Consider the following 8,402-nt stretch of genomic DNA (forward strand, 5'->3'; position numbering starts at 1 on the left):
GCATCCACCTATGCCTCCATCTTGGCCGGAAGTTCACTTGTAAATTCTTCAATAAAAATCACTAACACATATAGACTAATATTATAATCAAAACATAACCACAATTTCATTATCATGCCAGAAAAATGGATAATTCCTTAACATTATCGAATAATCAGTCCATGTTCAGTTTTTCCCAATTGTCTCAAAATGCCTTTTTGCAGTTGGCATGTTTAAATGAATATCTAAACAAGATGTACGTATTGCATTTGGCTGGTGGGTTTAAGTTTCTCTCTCTCTTCAAAGTTAAAAAGAATCTTTTCTGTTGAAGTAATTTATATTTTCCCTAGCTCCTAAAATAGAAATAGGCATCAGGTTTCTAAACAGAGGAAAAAGGCCTTAGCTAAAGAGCCACATATTAGATACTTATGCTGGTCTAAGAAAACCAATAAACTGAGTAAATCAACTTGAATAAATTAGCAGTGTACACTCAGAACAGAATTGTAGTTTATAGTCACCAATATGTGAACCAAAGGCAAAAATCTGCCAAGATGAAGGCAGGTTTGTTGTTTTTTAAAATTTACACAGCATAATGTATTTTTTTCCTCCAAGTTCACTTAGTATTAATTTCAATATTAAAGTGCATTGCCAAGCTAGAATACAAGCTTCCTAATAAAAAATTAAAAATAAAAAGATGGCATAAAAAGCTCCCATCGTTTTAGAGTCTTCCTTACACCTACTGATAGTATCCTAGTTTTGCTTTCACTTGGTGTAGGAGATCACTGCAACAATTGTATAACTGGAAGCCAAAAGCTTGCGTACAAAGCATGACACTGTTGGGAATAACTTCCTTCCTATAGGAGTCAACTTGAGGGTTGGCAGTTTCCAAGTGTTGGTTCCAAATGTGGAGAATTCCTGGAATGACATTCCAAACTGCCCCACCCCACTCCCAACCCCCCACCCCATGGAGGGCAAGCAGAACCTAAAGAGAGAAGCAGACCATGCCAGACTGGTAGGTGGCAGCTTTAATAGGCAAGGGAATGTACACGGTAGGCTTGTCTGGGCAGCTGAAAGACAACCAGATCGCTGTACCCACCCGCTAAAATCTTAGAAGTTTATATGGAACCCTTAACACGGTTCAGTCAGGAATCCAGTCCAGATGGTCTCCACGACACTTTCCTCTCATGAGGCTGCATCCTTGAAAAGGTTCCTAGTGCAGGAACGGTGGGCAGAGGGTACATTCCAAGGAAGGGGATGAGGTGATAAGCTTCCAGTTGCCTGGGTCTGACTCAGGGCTCAGCCCACAGTCACGCCCTTTTAAGGAGCCCCTCCGACCCTGATGAGGAAGTTGAAGACTTTGGTAAAGATTGTCATCCATCTCCAAGACAACACCGAAAACAACTTTTGTAGGATGTCATTACAAAAGCACACAGGTTGGAAAGCTGTTTCACACTGACCTCTAGGAAAGTGCAGTTTACAAAGAGGTGCGAGAAAACCAAATACGCAGGCAGCCAAGGTAGGTGTTTCTCCGAAGAAAAACTAGACATCTCCAATCTGTTTGACAGCAGGTTTTGGCACTCCTGGGCATCCCCGCATGCCCGTGCTTCTCCTTCTCAGAGGCAGAACAGGGGAGGCTCTCCTTTGATCAGGGGAATCCTGGTCAGCCTTCCCTAAGATGCCTTCCAGGGAGGATCAGGGTCAAGAGAAAAGGAATTCATGGAGCAACCCAAAACCATGGCTTTGTTTCAGGAAAGAATTGTCACCCTCAATTGCGAATGTGGGAGCACTGTGGGAAGCAGCTTCTTTTCGAAGAGAGCAATGTAAGCCAGCATATCTGCCCCTTGTTTTGCTGAGAGTTCAGGATCAGTGTTACATTTCTGCTTTCTTAAAAATGTTTAGTATTTTTGCTGGCTGATAAACAATGTCGGCTACTGTCTGCATCATCAATGACATGGATGTTTAAGAGTCCACCAGAAAACTTGTCACAACTAGGGACTCACTGCATATGATGGGTGCCCCAGCCACCTTCCCAGTAACTGGGCTCCAAGGGGGCTGCCCATCTTGCTGGGGCCAAACTTTACCACTCAAGTCTCTTTTAATCAATAGAATGCCCCCTCTTTTTTATTACTGGTTTCATTTTGATTTGGTTTTATTCCATTTATTTGTTGAAGAAACTAGGTAATTTGTCGTGTCGGATTTCCCACATTCTGAATTTGGATTTGTAACTTATTTTTCTATGTTCCATATTTAATATAAACTGATACCTATCTCTAGAGGCTTCATAATTTTATCTTTTTGTCAAGAATACTTTGAAAGTGGCACTCTACATGTTCTAGATCATATCAGGAGGCACACGACATTGTACAGCTTTTGGTAATTTTGAGAGTGATAAGTGGGTTCTAATGTTTTCAGTTTTTTTATCTTAAAAATTTTATTTAGTTACTTTTAGAAAAAGGGGGAAGGAGGGAGAAAGAGAGGGGAAGAAACATCAGTGCATACGAGATACATATATTTGTTGCCTCTCACATGCCTCCAAAGGGGGAGCTGGCCTGCAACCCAGGCTTATGCCCTGACTAGGAATTGAACCAGCGACCTTCTGTTCACAGGCTGCCGCTTGATCCACTGAACTACATCAGCCAGGACTTCAGTCTGGTTTAAAGTTTGCCATTAACTTTTCATCCAATAATTTCAGTAGTAATTGATGATCATTGCCTAGATCCATTATTTCATAAGTGATTGCAATAGTGGTTTTTTTCCTATTTCCATTACTTCTTTTACATTTATTAGATATGGTTTATATAAAGAACTTTCTCTCATCATTGATTTGGATTGCCTGAAATATGGGACCTACAGAAAAGGTACCTGGATCCTTCTGTTTTTAAGAGGGGAAAAGCAACTTTTGGAATAATAAGATGTTTAATAATTTTGATATAAACATCATAGGTGACCAGTGAGGTTTTTTTTTTTGTTTTTTAGGTCACTAAGTTTTGGGGTGGTTTATTACGGCAGCAATAGATACTCAAAACCACTAAGGGTTCAAAAATTGTTATCATTGTGAACTCACAAATGTTTGTATGTTCCATGTATTATTGTTTGCTGTAGTTGTAATTCTTCTTGATGCTGAAATCGTTCCATATTTGGCCAGTGAGAGCTTCTTTCAGTTGGTGCCTCTGTGATTTTGACATGCGCCCCATGTCTGATGGCTCCTTTGCTTTCAGGTACAGGATAGCCTAGGCTCATTCTGTGTATTTCCTGCTCCAGTGTTGACACCGGCTATTTCTCCAAGGGTTCCTGGCTCCTTTCAGGAGGCAGTGGCATTTTAGAGACCACGACCTGTCAATCGGGGGTGCGCATCACTACTGGACTGTGGTCAACTCTAGTTCTCTCCTGTGAGCAGAGAAAGGTAACACTTATTTTTTAGCAAGAGTAAACAATCAACAGTTCAAACTGATATTTTTAAATTAAAAATATCAGTCTTTAAATTAAATATTGTATAGCTTTTACTTCTTTGATTTTAAACATACATACTTTTTTCCTCTTATACTGAAAATCTTGGTTCCTCTTGACATTTGCTTTATTCTACTATGTATAATAGTTTTGAAAAACCAATATTATTACTGACAGTAAGTCTACTGAGTACTGTTTAAGATTTATTTGTATTTTTTGTCCTTAAGGTTTATCTCACTGTACACTGTACAGCTAATATACTATGTTTCCAAGTCACTTGAAAGATTTCTTCTTTCTATGTTTATGACACAACTTGATAGACAAATAGGTTTGTTTCTCTTCAGTTTTTAAGTGGTTGCTTTTTATTTTCTTGTAGTTAAATTTGTTTTCCAAATTATGTGTCTATTTTATTTTTTATGTGTATGTTTTATTATATCAAGCTATAAAACAAGGTATATGCAGAAATATACAGCTTCCACCCCTGTATCCTTTTTCTGATAAATAATTATTTTTATTAGTTTTTGTTTTACACACTTCTAAATTTTGAAAATAGTAGAGGCAAATGTGTATATATATATATATATATATATATACACACTTTTCCTTTCATTTCTACACAAAGAGTATAATAGTATACACACTCTTCTGCCCATTGCTTTTTTCACCTTCATTTCAGGAATAATTGAAAAATATGTACATTTAAAATTTTTTCCAAGTGGGCTCTGGCTAGTGTGGCTCAGTGGACTGAGTACCGGCCTGCAAACTACAAGGGTTACCAGTTCAATTCCCGGTCAGGGCACATGCCTGGGTTGCTGGCTTGGTCCTCAGTTGGGGGGTGCATGCACAAGAGGCAACCACACATTGATGTTTCCCTCTCTTTCTCCCTCTCTTCCTCTCTCTCTAAAAATAAATAAATAAATAAATCTTCAAAGAAATAAAATAAAATTTTTTCCAAGTGGAAAACTTTTTTTTATTTTTACCAGTTTCCAGCACTGTAGTCAGAGAGTACTGTTCGTGTTATTTGCGCTTGACTGCAGTTTTTCTTTATGGCCTAAGATATTCATTTTTATGAACATTCCGTAGGTACTGCAAAAAGAGTTATATTCTCTAATATTGTGATTCAGAATTTGATACATATTTGTGAGTTACCATACTAATTACGTTGTGTAGGTCAGCGCTACTCAAAGTGGCTAGACTACTATGTCATTACGGACACTACTTGCAGCTGATTTGTTTGTTTGTTTGTTTTGGTAGCAAGACTTTCTCAATGAAGGCAGTGGTATGTTGGTTTGTATTCTGAGTGAGCTGCTTGTCTCACTGCCTCTGGCAGGCACGGCGCACAGATTGGCACGGGTCAGGGAACGCACTTTCAGCAGCGCTGGGGTGGGTTTCCTAAACCCCTACTCTCATGTTTCGTCCTCTTGCTTTGTCTTGGAGGCAGAGTGACATGCAAAACTTTTCTCTTGTTCATGTGTTTCTATTATGCCTGCATCTCCTGTAATTTTTACTTTGTGAAAGTTGATGGCTGTGTTCTTGAGTAGGTATAAACCCCTCCATTGTTATTTTAGCCATTAGTATTATAAAAAGCCTCCTTTTTCTCTCTAATGCTTCTTGGTCAATCAGAATTCTCCCTTGACAGACATCAGCACCATGGCCCTTGCTCTCTTTGTGTTTTACGTTTTGCCTGGTAAATATTTGTCCATCCTTTTATTTTTTTAACTTTCTTATTTTTTGTTTTGAGTGTGTCTTTGTTTTGCTAGACAGCTTGAAAATACTTGTGATTAATGTGTGAGTTAGCCTCATTTATATTATTGATAAACACCAATTTTTTAATGATAAAATATTCTACTCCATGGTCATCTGTTTTCTTTTCTCTCTCTCTCTCTTACTCCCTAGATCTTTTACAAATATTTCTCTTGGAATTTAGAAATTTTATATTTTGTTTTTGCTCTTTTTGCTTTTTTTTTTTTTGAGAAGAGAAGGAGGGAGAAAGACGGGGAGAGAAACACCGAAGTGTGAGAGACACAGGAATCGTTTGCGTCTCACGTGCACTCACCGCCTGGGACCAGACCTGCAGCCCAGGGACGTGCCTGACCGGGAATGAAACCAGTGAACGTTCGCTTTGTGGGGTGGTGCCCATCCGAACCACACTGGTCAGGGCTATATTTTATTTTAATTGTTACCTTTATACTAATACATTTGCAAAATACTGTGTTTTATCTATTTATGTATCTTTTTAAAGATAATATTCCAACTTTCCCCTCTAACAGAGTAATGTTAATAACAAAAAGGCCCCAACCTGCTTTTCCCTTTCCTTCTACAGGTGTTGGTACCAAAAGTACTCGCTAAACAGAGACCAGAGTATCCGCGTATCAGAGTATGCTTTCTAGGACCTTGACCCACAGCACTCTCTGTCCGTTTCCGTGAGGGGCCGTGAGGAGACTCAGAGCAGCCCCTCATCTCACTGCCAACCTGTTCTGGGCCTCTGCGCTAAAGCAGTGTGTGTGTGCTCTTTCCCGGAGATGGGAAACAAATGCGTAATTTCAGTAAAACCCCTGCTTAAAAGCCCCACCTCCTATCTTCATGTTTTTTAATATTCTTTTTCAAATGAATGTTTTTACATTTTTGATTGATTTTAGAGCGAGCGAGAGAAACATGGGTTTGTTGTTCCACTTATTTATGCATTCATTGGTTGATTCTTGTATGTGCCCTGACCAAGGATTGAACCTGCAACCTTGGCCTATTGGGATGATGCTTAACTAACTGAGCTATTCAGCCAGGACCAAACTAATTCTTTTTTTAAAAAAATATTTTACTTATTTATTTTTAGAGAGAGAGGGAGGGAGAAAGAGAGGGAGAGAAATATCAATATGTGTTTGCCTCTCACGGCCCTCACTGAACACCTGGCCCACAACCCAGGCATGTGCCCTGACTGAGAATTGAACCAGTGACCCTTTGGTTTGCAAGCTGGTGCTCAATCCACTGAGCCACACCAGCCAAGGCTAATTGTTTATCATGTTACAGAAAAGACGACTCAGATGGCCTCGTAGTTTGCAAAGTGGGGCTTACTCACTCATGCAGACCCAGAGGAGATAAATTCCAAATTCTGGGCCCCAAGCTTAAGCTGGAGTTTGCTTATATTCTTGTTACAAGGCAAAAAAGGGGGGGGGGGGACAACTGCTAAAAGCAAGCATACAGCTGCTAAGCAACCATAGAAGGTTCTGCTAAAAGCATAACCTTCGCTTCGAAGCAGAAGCGAAGGTTAGTGTATGACCTTGAGATAACTGTTTATCTGGGAACAGCTGCTGGTCAGCTCCTACCTAAGAATGGCTACTGCTCAGCTATGTCCCGTCACAATCCCTCCTTTGATGCCATAAGGTGCTTTTATGCCTTTAGCATCACTATACTCCTAGCTATGCGGCTGACGTCATGGGGAAGGTTGTAACTGCTGATACTGGCATTGGTACCGCTGGAGGGCTAACACCTTGGCGGCCACCTTCCAAGTCACCATGGCCTCCAGGTGTTGGACCAAGGTCTGGAGGATGCAGGGCCCCAGAGTTATGCCTAGGAGAATTATGAGGATGGGCCCCAGAACAGGTAATATCCACCTTAGCCATGTCTGTGGATTGAATCCAAAATTCCAATCCTCTGGCTCTTGGGCCCGAATTCTAATGTTCTCCTTTAGTTCTTTTACCTTTTTTGCTACTATACTGGATTGGTTGACAAAATAGCAACATTCTTCTCCTAGGAACATACATGTTCCACCTTTCTCTGCAGTAATGAGGTTTAAAACTATCCTATTCTGAGGGTCACCTCAGCCAAGGAGTTTATCTGCTGCTGCAGGGTGGTCAGGGAATCAGCTACTTTGTCCATATCTTCACTCAGCTGAGCTGACAGCTTGTAGTAAGTGGATGCAGACAATCCCAGTGCCCCAACTCCTGCCCCAACCCCCACTGCAAGACTTGCCCCTATAGCTATGGTGGCCCCTACAGCTACGGTAGCCCCTACTCTTCTCTTACACCAGGAGGCTTCCTTTACTTTAGGTTGCAGTAGTTTTCTCATCTCGTTAGGGGTCCAGATGCTGACACTGGGGCCTAGGAAGACTTCAGTGCAGATCCCGGTCCAATTCTGAGGCAGGCACTTATAAGCTGCCTTCCCACAGAGAAGGAAGATTCCAGGTTCAGTACAAAGGCTGCTGTTGTTGGGAATATTACATTGACCAGAGCAGAGCTGGGGGTTGAGTGTTCCCACATCGTTACTCGGCTCTGCGGTCTGGTTTGCCACCAAACAGGTTAAGTTCATTCCCTTAGCATCTAGGAAGACAATGGTAGCTACGGGTCCTTGGATCACGGTAGGACCTGTGTCTATGGGCTTATGAGCCCTCTTCCAGCTCAGAAGTACTGGAACACCTAGAAACCCTTTTTCTTCTATAGGCAAACATACCCAGCATTCTTTTGTGGAGTTAGTAACATTCTGGTATGCTGCATACATGGTGTGGACCATGTACTGAACTTGGACTGCTCGGCTCACCCTCCTCCAAGCCTCCTGAAAGGCCATGAGGTTATCCCCTTTGTAGATGACTGCTTCTTGGGCCAACAGGTTTGCTATTTCTTTTGCAGCCTCTTTCCTAGCCTGTTCAAACTCTGTCTGGCTCATAGTACTCAGCTGGTGGTAACAGTTCCGACATACTTGTTGGCCAGGGTATCCATGTCCCTGACACTTTTGGGACTGGTATCCTACAGTTCCTTCCATTATTCCAGTCTGGTATAATTTCCCTTCCTAAGGACAGAGGAATTGGGGCCGTGGCCAAACACAACCTGATGGCATGGAGGTGGAGGAGGTGAAAGCTACGGCTGGAAGCGGGTAGGTCATCACTCCATTGCCGAGCCTAATCCTACGTGCAGGGGCACTATATTTACAGCCTGGGGCTGAGATAGACCCCGCATTTGTCAGACAAAGCATACAATATATCCAAT

The 8,402-nt window shown here is 41.4% G+C and overlaps 1 pseudogene; it reads right to left on the reverse strand.

Annotated features, from left to right (window-relative positions):
- Positions 1-1,147: 1,147 nt before the first annotated feature.
- LOC114496923 lies at positions 1,148-8,082 on the reverse strand (annotated as a pseudogene).
- Positions 8,083-8,402: the final 320 nt, after the last annotated feature.

This window comes from Phyllostomus discolor, chromosome 5 (assembly GCF_004126475.2).
Source record: "Phyllostomus discolor isolate MPI-MPIP mPhyDis1 chromosome 5, mPhyDis1.pri.v3, whole genome shotgun sequence".
NCBI classification, from domain to species: Eukaryota; Metazoa; Chordata; class Mammalia; order Chiroptera; family Phyllostomidae; genus Phyllostomus; species Phyllostomus discolor.